Source organism: Pseudorca crassidens, chromosome 17 (genome assembly GCF_039906515.1).
Source record: "Pseudorca crassidens isolate mPseCra1 chromosome 17, mPseCra1.hap1, whole genome shotgun sequence".
Lineage (NCBI taxonomy): Eukaryota > Metazoa > Chordata > Mammalia > Artiodactyla > Delphinidae > Pseudorca > Pseudorca crassidens.
In genome coordinates this window covers 24,008,320-24,033,820 of record NC_090312.1, presented here as the reverse complement: position 1 = coordinate 24,033,820, position 25,501 = coordinate 24,008,320, and positions in this window count along the sequence as shown.

Below are 25,501 nucleotides of genomic sequence, written 5' to 3'. Positions count from 1 at the left end.
TAAGTAAGGTTGAGCAAATATGATATAAGCCCATATCTTCCAATGGCTTCTAAGACCGTGCTTGGTCTGAGCCTCTTTACTTCTCCTCCTTCTTGTTCTATCTCGTCTTCTCTCCCAGTTCAGTCATGCTAAGCTCCTTGCTGATCTTTGAGTCTACCAAACGCACTCCATACTCAAAGGCTTTGCTCTCAACTTTCCTTTTGCCTGGAGAGTGTTTTTTCCCAGAAATTTCATGATGTGCCTTTCAGAATTATTATATTTTTTGTATTATTATATTCTGTACACTTTTGTATAAAATACTTTTTCCCCCATGGCTTTGCCACGTGTGGCAATCTGATTGAAAACGGTAAATCAGGGGCTAAAATGATTGTGCTGTTAAGTCTCTAGATTTAGTTGTGATGATGACTTACATCTCTTAAAATTTTAGTAAATAAGTAACAGTAAATAAAAAAGCACTCTCCTTGAAACAAGGAGAGTGACTAAACTATCATTGTTTAGTCACAATACAGACTAAACTGTATATTGTGTTTCTCAAGTTCCATATCCTAAGTGATATTTTTAAATTACTTTTAGTAGGTGCTGTATCTATTATAAAAATATGGCTATGTATATTTATCATGTTTATCAACTTTTATCTCTAAGTTAAATTTTATTTTTTCAAACGTTTTTCTCTACCACAATACAATTCCATAGAATAACACTGTGAAAAGTAACATGTTCATGCAGTCATTGATTGAAAGTAATTTGTAGAGCACCTATAACTGCTGTAGACTGCTCTGTTATCCTAGGCTGTCATTGAAACAGTATCTCTTGGCTATATGGAGTTAACTTTATTCTCATTGATGACTGACAGTGCAATACTGCTCATTAAATGTGGCATTTTGAATTTCACCTCAGCTTTTGAATAATTACTTTATTTAATAGTTGACTTATCAGAGCCCAAAAGAGAATTGCTCAAAATGAACTGATATTATCCTCTCTAGCTTGGTCATCCAAAGTGCCTCTGTAAATGTAGCAAACTTGACATTCATTTGAAACTTGCTCTTATTATGGATAGCATTAGCCATGAGCCAGAAAACGTGAATTCCCTTAGTAGAAGAAATATAAGATACCTTTGCTATTAGAATTCCCTCAGAGGAATATGAGATGATTATTCAACATTCAATGGCAGTAAGCTATTTTTAATGCTAAAATATAACTATATGATTTCTTTGAAATATATTAATCATAGTAATGTTTATCTTAGACTTCTTTTTGTTGTAAGATAGCCAATATACTCAGTTTGTTAATTTTTTCCTCTATTCCCTTTGATAATAATTTAACCTTAACTTATTACTCTTTTTCCTTATTTTCATATTCATATGAAAAAAGGAGTTCTACACATACTTGTTTAGAAATTAATTAGTTGTCACTAAGCACATTACTAGAGCCGCATAACTTGGAAATAATGCTTGGAGAATATGTAAAGAAATTAATGTTTTAAAAATGCTTTGTTAAAATATTTGAAAAAATGGAATAATCTTTTCAGAAAAACATAAATAGTTGAAATAAATGTATCAAAGATACAATCTCTAGCCAAGCAAAATTAGGTTACACTTTGTCTAGCCACTATTCTGGAAATAAGCATTACTCTTCATTTTCTCTACAAATTTTAGGCATTATATCCCTGATTAAAAGTGAAATTAGGAAATATAAATTTTCAAGAACACTCTAGCAGTATTTGACAATATCTAAATCTGAATATTTTAAATGCAACCAAACAGATTAATTTAGAAGAAATAAACCTAAATTTTAAAAAGTACCGTGGAGCCACTAAACGCGTGCGCCACAGCTACGGAGGCTGTACTCTAGAGCCTGTGAGCCACAACTACTGAAGCCTGCGCTCCTAGAGCCCATGTTCAGCAACAAGAGAAGTTACTGCAATGAGAAGCCTGTGCACCACAATGAAGAGTAGCCCCGGGCTTTCCTGGTGGCGCAGTGGTTGAGAGTCCGCCTGCCGATGCAGGGGACACGGGTTCGTGCCCCGGTCCGGGAAGATCCCACATGCTGCAGAGCGGCTGGGCCCGTGAGCCATGGCCGCTGAGCCTGCACGTCCGGAGCCTGTGCTCCGCAGCTGGAGAGGCCACAGCAGTGAGAGGCCCGCGTACCGCAAAAAAAAACCAGAGTAGCCCCTGCTCGCAGCAACTAGAGAAAGCCCACACGAAGCAATGAAGGCCCAACACAGCCATAAATAAATAAATAAATAAAACGTATAGGTTACTAAGTATTTAACATGAACATATATTTCTATTTGTATATTCTTGTGTATGTGTATTTAGGTATATGTATGTATCTATGTATGGTCTGTTGTGGCAGTCAGCTTCTAGGAAAACTCTCCGTGACCCTCACCTTCTAGTATTCTAGGGTTATACATAATCCATGCTCCTGAGTGTGGGCTGAACCTAGGAACTTACTTCTAATGAGTAGACTATGGTGAAAATCTCGCAGATTAGGCAATGAAAAGACTGGCTTCTTCCTTGCGCATCTTCTCTGCTCTCTCGCTTCCTTGACTGAAGCCAGCTTCCTTATTGTGAACTGCCCTGTAGAGAGGCCATGTGTCAAGGAACTGAGGGTGGCCTCTAGCAAACAGTCAATGAGAAACTGAGTCCCTCGATTCAACTACCCCTGAGGAAACGCATCCTGCCAATGACAATGACTGAGCTGGAAAGCTGATCCTTCCCTGCTTCCAAGTCTTCCAACTCTGTTGAGCCTTGAATTGAGATCACAGCTCTGGCCATTACCTTGATTGCAGTCTTTTAAGGGACCCTGAACCAGAGAACCCAGCCAAGATGTGGCTGACTTCCTGAGCAACAGAAACTTGTGATATAACAGATAGTTGTTTAAAGCCACTCCATTTTGAAATACTTTATTATCCAGCAAAAGCTAACTAGTACATTTACATATTTATCCACAACTGCACGTAAAATTATATAAATACTGTTTACTGGAGTACTTACTACCAATCTTCCCACTTACAAAGGTAGTGGTAAAAAATCTAAGTATCATGAAAGGTACTCTGGTTAGTTCTCTTCCTATTAATTGTTGCACAGATAAGTTTAAATTCTAGAAATTGGGAAATGTATGTTTTTCAAACGTGCACTGTGGAAAATATTGTCATTAAATCCTGCAGGCACTTCTTGGTGACTCCTCTGCTGGTTCATAATAGTATCATAAAAATTTTTTAAACTGCTCTGATGATGTTGCAAGCTGAGTGCTATTTCAATGTCTTCATTTTTTTCTTAATTTTTCTAAAGTTGTTTCCTCCTGCTTCCCATTAGGAAATGACATCCATACTTCTTTTTTTGTTCATATTCTGCTTCTGATGTAACAGCATTGTGCTTTTCTTTTTAATTATATCATGTGCTCTAATTTGTGTCTATACTGACTTTGGAAAAGTACTTTCTGGAGTTCATAGCTATATGTTTCAAAGATAGCCTTCTCTGAATGAAATTAAAATGCTGAAATTCATTTCCCAACTTGCATAGTGATTCAGTGTTTTAAGGAAACTCGCCTTATGAATGTTTATAAATTGAAATACTTTGCTTTAATTTTGGTTGCTGGTAATAATATAATGCTAAAAATATTTATTAGCTTCTAATAAAGCTTTCACATATATTATATATTTTCTCCTAATACAGAATTGCATACTAGCTAGTAGTATTCACAGGAAGAAACCAGTGCTCAGAGATGTTAATTAACTTATATAAGGTCACAAAGCTAGTAAATAATTGTGTTAGAAATTGAATTGATAAACTTTGAATTCGAAATTCTGCTTTTGGGAATTCCATGGCGGTCCAGTGGTTAGGATTCTGTGCTTTCACTGCTGAGGCATGGGTTCAGGCCCTGGTCGGGGAACTAAGATCCCACAAGCCATACAGCATGACCAAACAAAAAAAAAATTCTGCTTTCTATAGGAAGTAAGAATATGTAGCTTAAACAAATAATATTCACAGTACGGTTACCAGCAGTTCAAAATTCCATAACTATTTTCCATTTCTACACCTTGATCTTCTTATCAGTAGAATAATAGATAATTTCTAACTTCTAATGACTCTAAAAACTCTGATGTACCATGATTGTATGCAGGTCACCATTCACATTTGATGGCAGAACCTATAACATGTGTTGAAAAAACAACATAAAAAAGGGGCCGCCACCTTAAACAAAACAAAATAAAAAATAGTTAAGCTATACAAGAATTATGAGTTTTGTCTTCAAATCTTCTTGATAACTTTACAAATTCACAGGGGGGAATTTATTTTGCCCTTGTGCTGAGTGACAGTGAAGGGGAAATGTATGGGGATGGTGATAGATGTATGAGTATATTACTAGCTCATTTTATTTTTCAGAGCAATATTATTGAGTCTACCCTTATACAAGTTTACCCTTTAGCCTTCCTTCCATGAATTGGTTCTTCCTTTACCTTTGGTTCCCCAAGCTCCACAAGGCCATGAAAAGTGATACTTAAATTCACCAAGTTTGATAAATGCCCTCAAGGCAACTGGGCTCATTGTTGATTCTAGTCATTTGTATTTCCTTCTCCAGAAAAGTCCCCAGCATTGAATCTCATGTGATCAAATTATGTCACTAAAAACAGCAACAACAACAAAAAACAACTCATTCAGTGACTTTCAAGCCATTTCCTCTTACTTCCAAACTAGGTTAGCACCTGCCTTTTTGTAATTTTCTCCAACCCTACTTTTGTCTTAATTATTAGTTATTTCAGTACAGGCGAGATGATTCTGCTAAAATCCTAGCCTCTCAGTTCCTTAACTTCTTTCTTGTGATTCAATCTCACCCATTCACCGCCAGTGTCACACTGTCCTAAACCTTGTCATTACCAATAATGGCAACTCAGCAATTTTTTTAATCCAATTTTCATATGTTTGCTTGTTTGTTTATCATCTGGCTTACTTCCTCTAGTTGTCAGTCCAACTCTGATAATCTATAAAATCCTTCAGGATCTTACCCCATTATACTTTCACCTTTCAATGTTGCATGCCCCCTTAGTGTGTGTCTTCCCTCTTTAGCCATTTCAGTAGTTAACTATGATAATTTCCTTGAATGCATCCTTAGCTCTCTTGCTCCTTCTGTGTTTCCTCATACTCACATGGAAAAACCAGAATCCCAGTTAACTGCCTACTCATTGCCTTCACCTATCTAGCAGGATAACCTGCACTTACAGCTTTAAAATATATTTAGAAGTCAATTACTTTTCGGCACCTCCACTGCCATCACCCTGGTAAGAGCCACAGTCTTTTCTCACCTAAAGTACTGCAGTGGATCGCTAACTTGTCTCCTTGTTGTCACCTTTAATATTCTTCCATCTGGGCTCAACACAGCAACAGTGATCATCCCTTTCAAAATTAAATCAAATCCTGTCACTCATCTTCTTAAAGAAAGACTGTGACCCCAGTTCATTGAAAGTAACGTGAAATTTATTAAAATTACATACAATTAAAGTGAACATAGTTCCTGATTTCCCCTGGAACATTTCAGATTATGCCTATTTTCCTTGCACAGTTATTATTAGTGTGCATACTATCTGCCCACTTGATCACTTCCCTTTCATTTTCCTCTTTTTTAAAAATTTCCCTCTTGAGTATTGCTCATATCACAGTTATCCCATTGAACAATGTAACATGGTCCCACATGGGGTCTTATGGTGACCGTTTCCTCTTCCTGGAAATCTTTTCACCCAGATAATCAAATAACTTTCTCACTCACCTCTTTCATATCTTTTAGTCAAATTTCTCTTTCCCAGGACAACCCATCTTAACTACCCTATTGAAAATTGCAATCTGCTTCTGCTACCCAAGATCTCCCAATCTCCTTTACCCTGTTCTATTTTTTTCCTTTGCCATTGATCACCTTCTACCATTCTTTGAAATGTACTTAAAAAAAAAATCTGTCTACCTTCGTAAGAATATAAGCTACATGAAGGAACTGATTTCCCCTGTTTTATTCTCTCATGTGGTTCAAACTATCCAAAACACTCTGCAAGAAAGTAGTTCCTTAAAATATTTAATGAAATAAATAATACAGAAAAGTTACCATAACCAAAAATCATCATTTTCTAAACTGAAAGGATCAGCTCACCATTAACCAGCCCAACACTTAAAAACCCTTCATACCAAGACACAAAGTGTTCCAAATATTATGAATAAAGGATCTTAAAGCTTACAAGAAGGGAAGGGAAGGGAGACAATAATAAAAGTTCACAAATAAGAATGATATAAGAATCTTCTATAACCACATCTAAAGTAGAAATTGAGAAAAGCCTTAAACATTTATAGGGAACTATCCAATCCAACATTTTATCCCAAGACAACTATTCCATAAAATATTCATATTGTATAAGGATATTGCTAGGTATCTAAGGTCTCAAAAATTCACTTTTTATTCACCTTTTATTCCTTTCTAAGGGAGTTAGTGAAGAATGTGCAGCACTAAAATAAGAGTAACCCCCCCCCAAAAAAACAAGAGCCAGGCAATAGAGGATCCACAAGAGATAAGTGAATAGGTGTCTCAAGGGGATAAGAATAAAAATCCAAAAATAGCAAATTTGAAACAGAATGCAGAACAACCAGCCCAGGTTGGAGCATGGAGCTTTGAGGTTTTGAGTCATTCCAGGAGATTTGAGGCAGTAGGCTATGTAGTATAAGGAGCTGGAGCTAATCTCCCTGAAGAAAACAAAGAGTCTTGAGAGGTTGTGCCTTCATTAAAAGAGAGCAAGTAAAATTCTATCCACAAACCCTAGTGAGAGAGAGGGAGCTTGAAAACATTTCAAGACAATGACTTGAAAATAAATAATTCACCAGTGAGAAACTGAAATCACAGGCCTCAGACACATGTAGCAGTGGGGTGCTAATTTACACAACTGACATTGCATGTGAATCTTCAAGAAGAGGAATTACTATCAAACTGTTCCATACCCTTGAGGCTCTTATCTGTAAAGACCATGGGAAAAATAGAAATGAGTTAAAATGGAATAGACTGTAACAAAGAGTGGTAACCAGAATAAAATGTTTTTTTGTTTTTGTTAATAAATTTATTTATTTTTGGCTGTGTTGGGTCTTCGTTGCTGCCTGCAGGCTTTCTCTAGTTGTGGTGACGGGGTTATTCTTCGTCGTGGTGTGCGGGCGTCTCATTGCAGTGGCTTCTCTTGTTGCAGAGCACAGGCTCTAGGCGCGCGGGCTCCAGTAGTTGTGGCATGCAGGCTCAGTAGTTGTAGTTCACAGGCTGTAGAGCGCAGGCTCAGTAGTTGTGGCTCACGGGCTTCGTTGCTCCGCGGCATGTGGGATCTTCCTGGACGAGGCTCGAACCCGTGTCCCCTGCATTGGCAGGCAGATTCTCAACCACTGCACCACCAGGGAATACCCAGAATAGGATGTTAAGTTAAGGGAGGTTTAAGAATATAGAATAGACTTCAACCTATGTAAAGACATAGAAATTGCGTTATAAGTAGGGAACAACTATGTATACAGGTGAGTTGGGACTCAATAACGGGGTGATAATCCTCTTCAAGTGGAAGGAGAGAAAACCAGAAAACATAAAAGCAAACCTTCCTTTGTGACAGAAGGAAAGAAGGTGGACCATTAATGCAGATAATTAACAATAATATATTTGTGCTGTTGAAGTATACCAAAAAACATGTAGTTACTCAAATACTAGGTAATTATTACAAGAGTAATGTGCTGGCAAATTTATTTTATAAAAACGTCTTACAGTTGTTTCAAAAAAAAAGAAACAGATTGAGCTTTGTCTTCTAGAATTAAAATTAATTGTAAAAAAAAGAAACTATCACATGCAAGATTGATTTATTTGATAAGCGTTTATGAAGGACCCTACTGTATGCCACCAGATACTCAATACGGTATGTTAATTGAATAAAGGTAAATGTTTGACAATTTAATTTCCTTCTTTTATTTATTTATTTTTTAGCTCTAGTACCAGTATTTCTTGAATAACATTTAATTCCCTGAGGTGGAGAGATTGTGTAGGAACTTCAGTGAGATAATATATTTACTATGAGGATAAGATCAAGACACACTTTTTTTGGGGGGGAAGATCTATATTAATGAAAATGGTAGCTTCCACTTTGTACAGATACTATGTTAAGTTATATAACCTGAAATTACTGAACTTCCATTCAAATACGTTGACATTTATTTTTTAAAGTGAGGTGAGAGTTCTATTTTCATTTTGTGTATTCTTATTGCAGCAGTCAGCTATTATATAAACATTTTCTAAGACGTTTTCTGATACATTATATAATTATGTTGTCACCAGTCTTCTCTTAGCAATTATTCTCTCCAAAAACATATTTCATAAGAGAAGTTCTACTTATGCAGCTTTGCAAAAGGATAGCAGTATATAATATTATTAAAAGAAAATACAACCTACACCTTTCCTTTAAATAGGCTTACAAAAAGTTACCTCACCTAAATTACACAGTTTACTTTCTTAACACAAAGGTTGTTTCAACAGCTCATATTTCAGATAGAATGTGCTTAAAAATTATTATATTTCAAGGTATGTTTTAATTCCAAGCCCTTGCTAGCTTTGAGATCATTGTTATACAGAACCAAGATTAAGAAAAAAAAATTCCCACTGAAGTATTCCATTAAAAAAGAACAAATAAATTTTTCCATGCACTGTATCATGAGGAGATATATATATATATATATATATATATATAGAGAGAGAGAGAGAGAGAGAGAGAGAGAGAGAGGTGAAATATATATAATATATATTTCAATGCTGCGTTGCAGAGGTGTTCTTTATATCGAAATAAAAACCACTGCACTTCCTGTTGAAACACTAAGGACTTAGAAGAATCAGATAATTTTTCAAAACAGATTTTAAAATTTTGTCTACAAAATATTTATTTGCAAAATATTTTTTAGCATTTTTACATCATATATGAGGCACTGTGGTAGGTACTATGGAAACAAAGATATGTATAAAGTATCACTTTCCTCAATGCACAAACATTCTAGGAAGTAAAATATGGAAGATTAGTGAATATGTACTATATATAGTAGAAAATAATAGATATGACAAGAAATATGTAAAAAGTACTATGGAAGGGTATAGGATTACTTTCTGAGGATGAGAATATTTATTGGCAATATGAATAGAATCTGGTAATTTGGTCAGTGTGTTAGTTTTCTATGGCTGCTATAACAAACTCCCACAACAATTGTTGTTTAAAAAACCAGAAATTTTTTCTTTTATGGTTCTGGAGGACAGAAGTCCAATGTCAAGGTATTGGCTGGACCACACTTCTTCTGAAGGCTCTAGGGAAGAATACTTTTTTGCTTCCAACTTCTGGTCTTTCCAGATCTTCTTCGGCTTCTGGCTGCATAAATCCAATCTCTGCCTGTCTTCACATGGCCTTCTCCCCTAATCTCTAGCTTCTCCTCTTCTGTCTCTTATAAGGTCATTGTCATTGGCCATAGGGTCCACCCAGGATGATCTCATCTCAAGATTCTTAAATTAATTACATCTGCAAAGACCCTTTCTTTCCAAATAAAATTACATTTACAGGTTGTATGGGTTGGAATATGAACATTTTTTTTTCCACCATTCAACTGACTAGTCAGAGAGCAGTATGAGAGATTCCTAGGGGGAAAAATGCGATGTGAACTGATTTATAGAAAAATACAAAATAGCATGCATTAAAGTGAATAGCTGAAAACTGTAGAAAAATAATATATGAATATTTGGAAAGTCAGCTGGGACCAGGTTAAAAAAGATCAACAATGTTGGAAGTTATCTGGTTGGCAGTGGAAAAGTATTGAGAAACATTTAGCAGTTTCAAAAGAAAAATATTAGAGAAAAGGTGAATGAGAGGAAAAGATGAAGACTGAATTTTCTAGCCAAGTTTTATGAAAAGTGTATATATATATATATGTATATACATATATATATATATATATATATAATTCAGCCATGAGAAAGAAGGAAATCCTGTCATTTGTGACTACATAGGTGGACCTTGAGGGCGTTATGCTAAGTGAGATATGTCAGGCAGAGAAAGGTAAATACTGTATTATGTTACCTATATGTGGAATCTAAAAAAGCCTAACTCATGGAAACAGGATAGAATGGTGGATACCGGGGCTGAGGGGTGGGAGAATTGAAAGATGTTGGTCAAAGGCTTCAAACTTGCAGTTAGAAGATGAATAAGTTCTAGACATCTAATGCACAGCATAGTGGTTATAGTCAACCACACTGTATTATATATTCCAAAGTTGCTACAAGACTGGGGACTTCCCTGATGGTCCAGTGGTTAAGACTCCTCGCTCCCAATGCAGGGGGCCTGGGTTCGATTGCTGGTCAGGGAACTAGATCCCACATGCTGCAACTAAGAGCCCATATGTCACAAGTAAAAGATCCTGCATGTGGCAACAAAGATCCGGCATGCTGCAACTAAGACCTGGCGAAGCCTAATAAATAAATAAATATTTTTTTAAAAATGTTCTCATCACACACAAAAAATGACAACTATGTGATGTGATACAGGTGTTAGCTAATGCTAGGTGGCAATCATATTGCAATTGCAATACATAAATGTATCAAATCAACATGGTGTACACCTTAAACTTGCACAATGTTATATGTCAATTATAATCTCAATTTTTTTAAAAAAAGAAATTTAAGCTAGTAGGAGGAATATTAGAGCTGATCTTTTCCTGGTCATGATATTTCAATCTATGGACAATTTTCATCAATGATAGCTGAGGGGAAGAAAGGACAGTCTTGCCTCCACTTTTTGCCTGCTGTTGATGGTGCTGAGGGGTTGGCAAAGTTTTCACTTTCATAGCTTCTTATTTTCAGCATTTAGGCAGTACCCACAGGCACCTCTACTCTCTATAATACCACTATACAGCAGAAATACAATGAGGGCAACATATTTTAAATTTTGTAATAACCACATTAAAAAGTAAAATGAGACATTTAATTTTAATAATATTTTAACCCATGTCTAAAACAGCATTTCAATATGTAGTCAATATAAAAAAATTATGAGTGAGATCTTCCTACAGATTGAATGTTTGTGTCCCCTCAAAATTCATATGTTGAGACCTATATGATGGTATTTGAAGGTGGGATCTTTGGGAAATGATTAGGTCATGAGGGTGGAGCCCTTGTGAATGGGATTAGTGCCTTTATAAAAGAGACCCCAAAGAGATCCCCCACCCCTCCTCCTATGTGGGCACACAGCAAGAAGACAACTTGTCTGTGAACCAGGAAGTAGGTTCTCATCAGACACTGAATCTATCCATGCCTAATCCTGCCTCCAGAATTGTGAAAAACAAATTTAGCTTGTTTATAAGCAACCCAGTCTGTGGTATTCTGTTATAACAGCCTAAGAGACAAAGACAGATCTTTTAAAGTCTTCAAATTTGGTGTGTATTTCATATCTACACCACTTCTCAATTCAGATTAACCACATTTTAAGTGAAAAGTGGGCATATAAGGTTAGTGGATATGCTACTGATCATCACAGATCTGCAACATGTCCTTGTCTATGTGGTTGTCTCAATAAGATAATTGGACATCTGGCAGTCACATCACATAGACTAAAATGAGAGTATTGAGAAAAAATAATAATTCATTTCTATGCATGCCAGTATTTATTTTTCCTACACATTACCATGTGTTGCTCCCTTTCTTTTTTAAACAGACAATAATACCCATCCATTTTGGGAATTGCTCTTCCTTATTTATGGGTTTCCCCCTCTCTGTGTGATATTCCTCATATTATCCCATGACACTACCGCCCACCCCCAATTAATGACAGTTTGTTGGAGGATGCCTATTTCAAGTGGCATTGCAACAATAATTACAATTTTGTCCACATTGTGATCCCAAAATGCTGGAGAGTTGGCATTAACACTTTCATTCCCCAGATAGTCCCAGAGGCAACTGAATGTTGCAATTTGATGTGAAGTGCAGGTGTTAGGAATAAAAGTGTTCCTGAAAGCAGAGCTGTTGGGCATAATTGTTATTTTGTATTCTTCCTCTGGCTTGAAATTTGATGCTTAGATGGAACTATTTTATGTGCTAGTCTGACACATCTCCCTACAGGCACATGTAATGGATGAAAAGGCCAAGGCAAAGAGGAAAGATTAATTAGCTTGTGTAGGGTCACTTAACACCCCAGTGGCAGAGATATAAACCCAGAAACATGAATTTGTAAGAATTTACACAAAGTATTTGGCAATTTCATTTTCCTTGATGAGAACTATAATTATAGTGTAAAGAAATGTAATTTCTGGATGCCACCCCTTTAAATGAATATCTACTGTTTGGTCATACTACTATTATGTAAATGCTTTTCTATTAATTTTGTATCTGTTGTCAGTCTTTCTCCCATGAAAACTGATTTGTATATTTGTATTGCACTACAGTTATGAAATCTAAGGGCTGTTATTTGTCTCACAATCTAATAAAAACATGTGTTTGTTACTTAGTTCCACAAGAGGGCTTTACATTTCTGCTTTACATGGAAATATTTGTCTGTATTTTTATTAAAAGTTATATTGAAGAGTTTATACAAATCTACCCATTAGTTCCAGTTACACAGAAATCTTTAAATTTTAAATTGTGTATCTGAAGCTAGAAAGACTGCAGTTTTATAATGTAAATGTGATGACAGACCAAGCAATATATTAAAATAAGTATTGCATGAGAAGATGTATCATATAAACATTAGTTCCCAAATTATAAATTATACCAAAATCCACAAAGTTAGAACGGTTAGGGATAGAAGAAAGTATGTAGGCTAGGGATGATGGTGGCATAATATATGAAAATATAAATTGTATCAATGCAATCTTGATGTTTGTTTACTTGTTTGTTTGTTTATATTCCAACATGGCCTTTATGTTCTCAGCTTGAATACATTTTAGACATCTTCTCACAGCCTCTTGCCAGTGTTGCAATCTAAGAATGTCTTTCTTAAGGACCTGGAAACCATCCCTTTGAAATGTAATCTTCGAGAAAGATATCCTTACCTCCCAGTCTCCATGGAGAGGTTAAGAGCCTATCTTTGATAAGTGCCAACTAGCAAACAGATGGCCTAATCACACTGACCAACTTTCCCTTTACTGTCCTACAGGATTTTTCTACCAGCTCACCCAGTCCTTAAAAAACCTCCCACCTTTTGTTTCAACAGAGTTGAGTTCAATCTCTGTCACTTACTGCAATTAGTCTTGACCCCTTTCACAATACTATTGAATAGTCCTTTTTATATATATATATATATATTTTTTTTTATCATTGTGTTCCAAATTCACAGCATTCTTTAAAAATTTATTTTTTATTTTATTTATCTTTGGCTCTGTTGGGTCTTCATTGCTGCACACGGGCTTTCTCTAGTTGTGGCAAGCGGGGGCTACTCTTCGTTGTGGTGCCCGGGCTTCTCGTTGCAGTGGCTTCTCTTGTTGCAGAGCATGGGCTCTAGAGCGCAGGCTCAGTAGTTGTGGCTCGCGGGCTCAGTAGTTATGGCTCCCGGGCTCTAGAGCGCAGGCTCAGTAGTTGTGGTGCACGGACTTAGTTGCTCTGTGGCACGTGGGATCTAGTGTAGTGTCTTGCCTTGATGTTGATGGCTGCTGACCGATTAGGGTGGTAGTGCTGAAGGTTGGGGTGGCTGTAGCAATTTCTTAAAATAAGATAACAATGAAGTTTGCTGCAATGATTCACTCTTCCTTTCATGATCTATTTCTCTGTAGCACACAATGCTGTTTGATAGCAATTTACCCACAGTAGAACTTCTTTCAAAACTGGAGTCAATCCTCTCAAACCTGTGCTTTATCAACTAAGTTGATGTCATGTTCCAAATCTTTTGTTGTAATTTCAACAATCTTCACAGCATTGTTATGAGGTATAGATTCCTTCTTAAAAAACCACTTTCTTAGCTCATCCATAAGAAGCAATTCCTCTTCTGTTAAAATTTTATTATGAGATTACAGCAATTTAGTTCCATCTTCGGGCTCCACTTCTAATTCCAGTTCTCTTGCTGTTTCCACCACATCTGCAGTTACTTCCTCCACTGAAGTTTTGAACCTTTCAAAGTCATCCGTGAGGGTTCAGACCAACTTCTTCCAAACTCCCGTTAACATTGATGTTTTGACCTCTTCCCATGAATTGCAAAAGTTCTTAATAGCATCTAGAATGGTGACTTATTTCCAGAAGGTTTTCATTTGTTTTGCTCTGATTCATCAGAGGATTCACTATCTATGGCAGCTGTAGCTACTAAAGGAATGTTGTGGCTGGTATGATCTATCCACACCAATAACACCTACCCCATATTAGTAATAAAGCTATTTTACTTTCTTATCATTCATGTGTTCCCTGGAGTAGCGCTTCTAATTTTCTTCAAGAAGTTTTCCTTTTCATTCACAACTTGGCTAACTGGTGAAAAAGGCCCAACTTTCAGTCTTTCTTGCCTTTTGATACTCATTCTTCACTAAGCTTTATTATTTATAGATTTTGATTTAAAGTGAGAGACATGTGTGACTCTTCATTTGAACACTTAGGGATCATTTCAGGGTTATAATTGAACTAATTTCTATATTTTTGTGTCTCAGGGAATAGGGAGGCCTGAGGAGAGGGAGAGAGAATAGCAGGTCAGTAGAGCTGTCAGAACACACACAACGTTTATCATCAATTACGTTCACTGCCTTATATGGGCACATTCTGTAGTGGCCCAAAGCGATTACTGTAATAACATTAAAGATCACTGATCACAGATCACTGTAAGAAATATAATAATAATGAAAAAGTTTGATGTATTACAAGGATTACCGAAATGTGCCACAGAGACATGAAGTGAGCAAATGCTGTTGGAAAAATGGTGCTGATAGACTTGCTGGAAGCAAGTTGCCACAGACTTTCAATCTGTAAAAAATGCAATATCTGTGAAGCACAATAAAGTGAAGCTCAGGAAAATGAGTTGTGCCTTATAATTTATAGATATGTGTGTATATATTTATACAGTTGGCTCTTGAACAACACAGGATTGAACTGTATGAGTCCATGTATACACTGTTGTTTTTCAGTAAATATTACAGCTGGCCCTCCTAATTCTTGAATTTCACATTCAGAAGTTTATCTAACTGCGGATGGAAATTTCCATGCACAGTTGATTGACTCCTTGGGTGCAAAACCTGCATATATAGAGGGCAGACTGTATTCATTGGACATGCCATGTATGCCAGTTTATAGAAGAGAATTGGGCATCCACAGATTTTAATATATGCAAGGACACCTGGAGCAAATCTGCCACCTTATTGAGGGATAACTGTATATAATATGTTATATCTTGTTACATATATAATGTTATGCATATATAACATTGTATATATATGTAGTTTTAGATAATTGAGTTTTGGGTATATATGTAGTTTTAAGTATCTATATAGTTTTAGATATATATGTATAGTTTCAGTTTTATGTATTTTAGGAATACATTCAAAAGCAATAATCATAGATTTATGAATAAGCATGTTCAAACTACAGTATTGTTTAGAATAGTAAAATGTTAAAAACAAACATTTCAATAGTAAGTAATCATAATATGGAATATTATACAAATCTTAAATTCATAATTTGAGACTTAATTGTTCTTAACATACAATGCTAAATTTGTGTTTGCAGTTTAAAGAGTTAACAAAATAGTACATATATCATTATCCCACTTTTAATTTGAATCCATTCATATAGAATCAAATTGGAATGCAATTTTCAGTAAATTTGTATAGAATAGAACAAAATCCAAACTTTAAAGATAGTAATTGCTGGGTTTATTAGATCCTGGGCAACTTTAATTTTCTTCTTTAAAAATATCATATTATTTAACTTCTCTGTAATTAACAAATAGAGTTATAAACAGGAACTTACAATGACATTTTCCTTAAATTAAAAAAATCCAACTTTTTATGTGTGAATTTATGATTTTTTTTAATAAACTCAGGTCAAAAATTCCCTCAGTCTGTGGTGGTAGGGAAAACTGACTTGTGCATGTTTCATTATTCATACAGCTGTCTTAACTACTAGTAAATTTGAAACAGTGAAGAAATTGTTTTTCTTTTTTTTCTGTCATAAACCCTTCAGCTGTTTTTTAACTTCTTCATGTTGTATGCCTTACGATCAACTGAAATTAAAAGAAAGTAGATTTAACTTAATACAAATTTAATTGTTCACCACATTTTGCCAGTTAGTCTGGTTTTAAGTCTTTAAGTACTTTGCCTGAAGCAATAAATTGCAGTTACTCAAAATACGCACCATTTGGAGGATGTATGTATTTTAAGACTTTCTTTGCACAGGCTGGCCACAGAGTTACTTTCTGTTGCCAGTGTGTAATGATCCTGTCATTGAATAGATATTATTTTTAGCAGAGTTAGTCTTCCATAGCCTGTAACAAAAGAATAAAAAAAAAAGACTAAAATACTAGCCTTATTTTTTTTTGTGACATGTGTTACTATATGGACTATACCACCTGGAAAAAAGAAGAAGAAATGGAAAAAGAGGGTAAATGATTTTTTCTTGTGTATGTTGTAGCCATCTATCTAATTTATTGAGGGGCATGAAGGAAGAAGATAGTCCCTCAGTAGTATTGTATCTGGTACACAGAACAATTGCCAGGCCACCTTTTCAGAATTGAGTTTCAAAGTTTAGAGAACTGAATCACTAAAATAAAAAATCAGCTTGAGCCATTTTTCTTCTCAGTTATCCAGGCCAAACTAATTTTCTCTCATAGACTTTAATTAGCTCTAATTAATATTTCCGAGTTTTACTTTCTTTAGACTTTATAATTTCTTTGGTGTGCATTACCAATTCTGAAGATTTTTTAAAAATTTTTGAGTGCAAATTTTACCTTTAACAGAGAGTATATCCATGCTAGTTACCAATCTTTTCTTGTATACCTTACTTCCTAAAAGCTTTTCTTACAGTATCTCTTATTCTTCAACTAATCTTTACTAAAGATATTAAAAATAAAGTGAAAGAAATAATTAATATGCTTTCAATTTTAGGGAAAGCAGAAAAAACTTGATTTTTATAAATATGAGCTTATGCATCTTTCATGGGAATATATTTATTCAACTTTTAAAAAATAATAAATAAAAAATTTTGGTAATAAATGCTGCTTTAGATGACAGTAGTTTAATAATTTATGCTAATTAGTAACTTCAATTCTTTTCCCACTATTTTTTTCTGAACAGTTAGTGCTCTTGGATTATCCCATATAGGTGGGCTGCAAACAAAGATTTAATGACTTTTTCTAACATTTCTTCATAAATAAGTAGTCTGCTTAGTCAGAAATATTAAATAAAATAGCACTATGGTTCAGTATTGGAAGCTCAGAGGAATTCTCAGGCAATATTTCTTTCACATACGCTTCTCAAACAGAATTTCTGCTTCTGCTGTGGTGTAGAATTCAGGGACTATGCTCAACTCAGTTCCTGCCTCTCTTTAAGTTCTGCTGCAAGATACAACTCTGTTTTGGGAACCAAAAATGTAGGTGTTAAAAGCCAGGTTATGTCCAGGAATCAGCCTTGCCAAGACTCAATCACAACCTTTCCTCTGAACTATAAGGATTTCATTCCATGTGTGTTTCAATTCAACTCAAGTGAAGAGAAAAATATGTGATGGTATCCAGCTAACATACAGCACTTCCTCCTGGAAGGTTTAGATAATCAAATTAAATTTATTAAAACTATAAATTTTCATCATTTCACCAAATGTCTTTTGAAAATCTGCTGTGAATGCTCTAGGCCCTGCTCTAGGTGATGAGAATGTAATGTGAACAGGTCAGCATGTTTCTTACGTTCAGGAAGCTCATGGGCTGTTTGGGATTGTAGGCTATCAAGTGGCAACCCAACAGGGTAGGTTGTTTATGCAGGAAAAATTCTTGAGCTAAATTTTGAGCTACCAGGGAGCAGCATGTATGATTTGAACAGGCTGGGTGACCTTAATGATGCATGGCTGAAGGATGGTCAGGTGAGTGATACAAAGAGCAGCATGGCAGTATTGCAAGAGAGGAAGTACACTGAAGTAATTTAGTCCACCTATGGTTGGAGAGAGTTAGCAGAGAAAGACTGGAGAGATAAGCTGGACATGATCATGAAGCTCCGTATAAAACATGTGAAGAAAGAGTTTGCACTTTTCTTGAAAACAATAGGAGCTAATGATGGGCGAGTGAATGATGGGATAAGATTTACATTTTAGGAAGACCATTTTAATGTGAATAGGGCCAGAGAGATGAAGACTATTGAAGGAAAATAGGTAACGAATAAAGGAGACCTGATTTAGGGATGTGGCAGTGGCAGTAAGAGTAGTGAACAGCAGATCTGGGAAATATTTAGGTGGCAGAATTAATACAATTTGGTGTTTGATTAGGTTGAAGTAATAGGGGGAAAAAGAAACTAATGTTCAGTCTTCCTGTGTAATTGATGCATTTACTGAGCCAGAGATCAAGGGAATGGCAGTTCTGGGGAGGATCATGGTGAATTTAGTTACTGAAGTTTCATTTTCAGTAACTTTGAAATATCATGAAGATGTCTATTTGAGAACTGGGTTAAATAGGTCTGAATTTGGGAGTTAAGAAAAAACTTAGAATTATAGAGTCGATAACATTGATTTTCATCCTACCTACCCCATCTTTTTTTTTTTTAATGAATCTTATTGGGGGAGGGAATATTATTGTTATAGGTTCCTGTATTCTTGATTCAGTGTGACACACATATTTCCCATCTTTTACCTTGTATCGCTTACTTAATTCTAGAAAAAAGTTCCTCAGTCATATACTTAGAGAAAATATTGATGTTGGGGTACACTGACATTGCAACAGATTACTGGAGGTTCTTTAAAAAACATACATTGTAGCTTCTCAAATGAAGTTACATAATACTGTTTATTTTTTTAGATGAAAAAGTTTACTTGCACGTGGTTTCTTAAAGATTTATTCTTAGGCACTAAAAGCTTTATTTTCCCTTATTTTGGAGGTTCTCAAAAGTTCTATTTGGATTAGAGTATATCCTCTTACTATGAGAAAATAGTAGATGCAACAGAAACATAGTACGAACATTTACAAAAAAATAGACTATCTAAATTTAAACTAATATGTACCACTACTAGATAGAATTCCCCAATTACTTTTCCACTAATTAGGATGCTCTTCCATCACAGATGTACTTAGTTCCTGGTAGTAATCTTTTACGTGCTGTATTTGAAATTCAATGTACTTCTAAAACATGTGTAATATAATTTATTCTGAGTTAGGTTTATTATCCCTATTTTATAGGTAAGATAAATGAAGGTCCATAAGGTTACACAGTTTGACTAGCACAACACAAGTCATTTGTGAATTGAGCAGGGGCTAAACTAAATATTTCACTCAAAGTCCCTTGATTTTTTTTTTCACTATCATAAAGTTTTACTTTTCATCAGTGAATTTATTTACAAGGTGGCTGGCTCACTTTAGGAATGTCACTTCCAGAAATAAAGCCACAGGTCTCCAGATGTACAGAACTCAAAACTTTGGCAAGATAGTTATTATATCAAATCAAATTTATCTAAACAATGAAAGGTTTATTAACTTATTTTACATAATATATAATGCTTATTTAATAAATATGCACACATATATATCTTTATATCAGGACTCAGTGTTGGTTAACATTAGTTAATATGCATAATACATATTCACACATACCCACAGGTGTATATACAATCACTGTTCAATACTAGTTAACAATAATATCTATGGAATTTACAGACGTTTAATAGCTTGCTTAAGATTACCAATGGTTAGATGGCAGAGCAAGAAATGGCAAAGCAAGAATTCAACCCTATTCTTCTGAATCCATATAAATTATTTTGCTATACCATAAACAATGCCATTATTACATTGGGAGAAAAAAAGAACAAAAAATCTTATTTAAATTTTGGTTGGCAAATTTTAGGTATTTAATTTTTTTTTTAGGCATTAAATGCTCTAATTCAAGTGATAGTTTGCTAGCTTCACACTGTACTGAGACTACTGTTAGTTTATCCTCTAAAAATTAAACATTTCCTTTTGCTGTCCTTTAGAGGTTATAAAATCAAAAACAAAAAAAAATTTTTGGTTTATAAAAACTAAAATTTCAGAATAAATGTAACAATTTATATGCAACTCAACTGGATCAGCTAACATATGATATTGTGTTCTTTTGAATATTGCATTGGAAGGTTGATCACCAACTGTCACCTACATGAACTGTTTTGATAATCGAGATGGTCATATATAAAAGTTTGATTGCTTTGAGCATTTAGAAAACTAAAGTATTCTGGCAACCAGTAAATTAGATAGATTTTTTATAGATCACACAGATAAATATTCATTCCAGTGAGCTATCCCAGTTTATTCTGAGGGCAAATACATCTATTTCTTTATCCTGTGTCATGATATTCATGCTCTATCTAGTTATCTATCTATCATCTATGTATATATCTATTTACTTCTTTATTTATCTATCATCTATCCATATTACTTACAATATTTAGGATATCCATCAGAAAAAATAACATAAAATTCAACTAACTCATTTAAGTAATAAAGGGAATGTATTGGCTCACTAGCTGAAAAGTCTAGAGCTAGAGAATAAATACTTTGTCTGATCCACAGGTCGATGGTATCTTTAAGGCTGCATATCCATTTGTTTGTGATTCTTTCAGCTCTGTCTTCCTCACTATGTTGGTTTCATCCTTAGCCTGTTTTTCCTCACGTTGGCCAGATGGCTCTCCATTTGGACTACATGCATTTATTCTTTTATCTAAGAGAAGGGCATTGTATCAAGTTTGCAATTATTTAAGAAAAGTTTTGGCTTCCTTCCAGTTGACTAACTTATATCCCTTGAACCAATCACTGGGACTAAAGGAACACCATCTGTTAGCTTGTCTTAGTTTTAAATCATTGCCAACCCTGGACTAATCACAGTGACAAACGTCAAGAACAACAGCAACAATAGGATTACTATGATTGGCTTAAGCCAGTCAGGGCCTTCCCTTGGAGCTTGGAATAGAATCAAAACTCAATAGCTGTCTGAAACAGAGCGTGTGACTTGTTTCTCCAAAGGAAAATCTAAGTACTTTTGTAAAAAGAAGAAATGGGATACAGGAATGCATTAACAAATGCCCACCATTTATTGTAAATCTATCCATTTATTCATTCATTTATCCTTCCAATTGTATCCATCTGTCAATAATCTCTATCAATCAGTTTATCTCTTCCTCCACCTTTCTACATATGCAGCATGCTTATGTTTATTTAATTATTATCAAATTTTATTATGGCATGAAGTAGCACAGAAGTACAGGAATACAGTTTGGGCAAATATTGAGGTAAGAGTATTACTATTAGATATTCTTATTGAAGAATAAAAGCTGTCAAAATAAGTTCAGTACTGAAACAAAAATGAGACCAAGTCAGTTTTCCAGTTCTTACACTTTTTTAAAGATTCTCCAAAATTAAAAAAAAAAATCTGTTAATTACTTCCATTGTATGAAGTTTTACATGTGAAGGATAAGAAGAAATTAGCCTCATACTTTGGAATTTAAGGAAGTTAAAAAGTGAAATAAAAACCATTTAATTATTACTAAGCTTGTTAATTTGGTTGGTATCTTAGAGAAGCAGAAAAAAAATTAGTTAGTGAGATAAGCACAAATATAAGTGGATATTTTGAATATGGAGGAGAGTCACATACATTTTGCTTTCATAATATGTGAGATAGAAGTTTAGTTTTGTTGGATGCAAAGTTTGAGAGAGCTTTGTCTATTTGTTACTTACGTGAAGTGTGTGTGTGTGTGTATTTGTAGATCAGAGTAGAAAGCATAAAATTAAAGACAGAAAACAGCCACAATAATTGGTGATGGGAAGTTGTAGAGGAAGAGATTTTTTCTTCAGTTGACCTGATGGAGGTGTAAGCTTTCCAAAGCAGAGATGTATTTTTGAAATAGAGGGTATAAAAGAGGAAACTTGGTCATAATAAGCAATTTCTGCTGCAGAGGAGAGAAAAAAGGAAAAAAAAGAGGGAATTTAGTCAAATAGCCACAGAATTTCAGTAAGTGGATGCAGAATTATTTGCTAATTGCCTTAAAGAGGGTAACAGTTACATACAGTGGAGAAGTATTGGAAAGGCTGTTTTGAGTACTATAAGTGATCAATTTGATGATAAAACCAATAACCACCTCTAAGTTAAATGGAGAGGCAGGAGATTGCTGATAAAGTGTGAGAGTTGGAAAGATTTAAATAGCCAGTGGAGGCATTCTCAGGTGTATATATATATATATATATATATATATGGAGAGGGAGGGAGGGAGAGAGAGAGAGAGAGAGAAAAAGAGAGAGGGAGAGGGAGAGAGAGAGAGAGAGAGAGAGGGAGAGAGGGAGAGGGGGAGAGGGAGAGAGAGAGGGAGAGAGGGAGAGGGGGAGGGGGAGGGGAGAGAGTAAAGTCAAGTCAAGTCAGGGCCATTTGACTCCAAAGGCAATACTTTTAAATATATTATACTACCCATGGAGAGAGAGCAGGAGAGAAGGAGAGATTGAGAGAGAAAGAAGAGAAAGACTCCATTGGTCCCAAAAGGTAGTTGAGCCTTTTATAAACTACATGATAAAAACATCATAAATCTACTGTTTAAATCAAATATGTATTTTCAGATATTTATGTGTTCTGATCCCCCCAATAATCAATAAATAAGCTATTGACTTGTACAAACTTGACTTTTCCCTTAAATGGATTAAAAGCTACAAGTATATTACAGCTATTTCTACTCTTAACCTATCTTCCCTCGTCCCTTACTTCCCTTCTCTCTTTTCATTCACAGATATTTTGAGTGCCAATTATATGCCAGTTATCAAAATACACGGTCAGATTTGTAATCATCTCCAAGCTAGTAGGAAAGAAACAGACACGTTTCCATTACAGAGTCAGAGGGTATGACAGAGGCAAGCATACGGTGTTATGGCAGAACATTAAATCTTGAAGGATGATATGACAGATTGCAATATTGTTTACAAATAGCTGTTTGTAAATGATACTGGCCCTTTCTTTTTTTTTTCCTTTTTTGCGGTACTCAGGCCTCTCACTGTTGTGGCCTCTTCCCGTTGCAGAGCACGGGCTCTGGACGCGCAGGCTCAGCGGCCATGGCTCACGGGCCCAGCCACTCTGCAACATGTGGGATCTTCCCGGATCGGGGCAAGAACCCATGTCCGCTGCATCGGCAGGCGGACTCTCAACCACTGCGCCACCAGGGAAGACCACTGGCCCTTTCTTGATACCCCTTCTTATCCTAATAACCTCGGCTATGTGACTTATTTTTGCAATAAAATATGGAAAAAAGTGACAGGCGAAGTTTTATAAGACACAGTGTAATTCTACATTTTTTTTTTTTTTTTTTTGCCTGTTGTGGGACCCAAAATATGCTAGAAAAAAGTCGTTTCTTAATCCTAGATCCCAGAATACAGAGGATGTGACGCAGGACCACAGCCTACCCACAGTGGACATGCACTTGAGCAAAAAAAATAAGCATTGGTGAGCTACTAAGACCCAGTCCTTAAGGAGGCATGGATTATTTTGGAGCTGAAAGTAGTTTAATAAAGTTCAAAGCAAAGATGTGTATATAGTGAAAAGGGGAAGGAGAGATGATGAAGGGTGTGTGGAGGGGGTAAAGGAGATGGTGGGGGAGATTGGCAGGAACCCAGTTAAGGGACTTCTATCTCATGTCAAAGACTTAAGCTTTAATTCTGAAAGCTATAATCTTAAGAGAAAGAATCTTGTGATCAGATTAGGTTCTTAAAAGTGAAACTCTAGCAGCACTGTTCTGGTAAATAGATTGAAGGGGAAAAGAGACTGGAAGCTGAGAAACTAAATAAGAAGCTATTTAATAATTTTATTCTGTAAGGATTTTCCAGATATAGTCTCTCTGATCGCCACTCCTTGCACATACCTGCCACCTTACTCTTGTCATTTCTTTGTTTATCTGCTGACCAAAAATATTTTGCAGTTTCTTAAGACGGCTAGAGTAACTCAGTCCCAAACCATGAATTCTGAGTTATATCTGACTCCTTAAAGTTTTTCTCAGTAAATGGTGGAACGACTCTGCTCCACCAAAGCCAACTTATAGAATACTTTCCTTTGGTTTTGCCAGGTCAGTTGACTAAAGGAATGTCTATGTAATAAAGAAAGTCCAGAGAAATACAAGGAATATTGTATTAGCATCAACACATAAGGAAACAAAAAAACAAGAAAGCCTGAACTTTGAGAGGTCTGTCTTTGCTTCTGCAGCTGCCTTGGTGTCATCCTCCATACGTCATTTTTTCATTTCACTTTAAACATAAACTCTGCAGTCTGGGCAGGGATCTCTAAAGGCAAGTGTCACCATTAAGGAAATTCACTTCGTGTTGTTGCCTGAGGGTGATCCAGGGACTTGGAATCTGGACACTGCTCTTCTGTCCTCCTGGAGTCCCTAATCTTCTTGATCTCCTTTTGGTTGTAATCTACTTGAAAGCAGAGAACATGTGACTCTGTTACCCTTCTGAGGAACCTGGATATTAAGACATTTTCTTATAAGAGCAAGCAGAGAGAAGGAAATTGAAATTGAGTCTATGTTGGCTCAAATTTCAAGGATCTTCTAGAACAGTGTTTCTTAAACTGTTTGTGGTAAAAGACCAAGTTTATTTCCACCATCAGTAATCTATCATGGAGCAATACCTTTGTAAAACACAACAAAATTAATTATTAGAGAAATAATAACCAAAAAAACAGCAAATACAAGTCCAGATCTTTTAGATTCAACAGACACAAAATTACACTCTGAAATTTCTATAATAATGTACAAATATTTAATTACAATTTTTTTATTAATATTGTTATAGACTGGAAAAAAGTTCACAGGCAAGAATTGCTTTAGAACCACATTTTCCATAGAATAATAAAAGAATAACAGAATCGTATTTAACATATTTTGTAGTACAGGTAAAAATGTCAAACATGGAGGTAAATTGTAAAACCAGCCATCTAAAGACAGTGACAACATTATTAATTCTCTCTTATTAAACTCTCCATTCTGAAGTCCCTACTGCCTTGTGGACATTTAATTTAGAATGAGTCACTGGTCATGTTTTATCAAAATAATGTGTTAAAAACAGTACCTCAATTTAATTCTCTTTAATTCCTGAAAATTTTATACTCATTCTTATATAATTTGTTCATACTGAGAAAATATTGAAAATGAAGAAAAACTGGTGTCTAAAATAAAAGAATTCCAGTCTACGAAATAGGATAAGTAAACCAAACTCTCTTTTTAATATTTTTATGAAAGCACCTGAGTTCCTAAAAGCAAAGAGTTGAATAACTAATTGGGCTTGATTAGACAAATAAGAGTAATAAGATTTGAGCTCTTGTCAGAA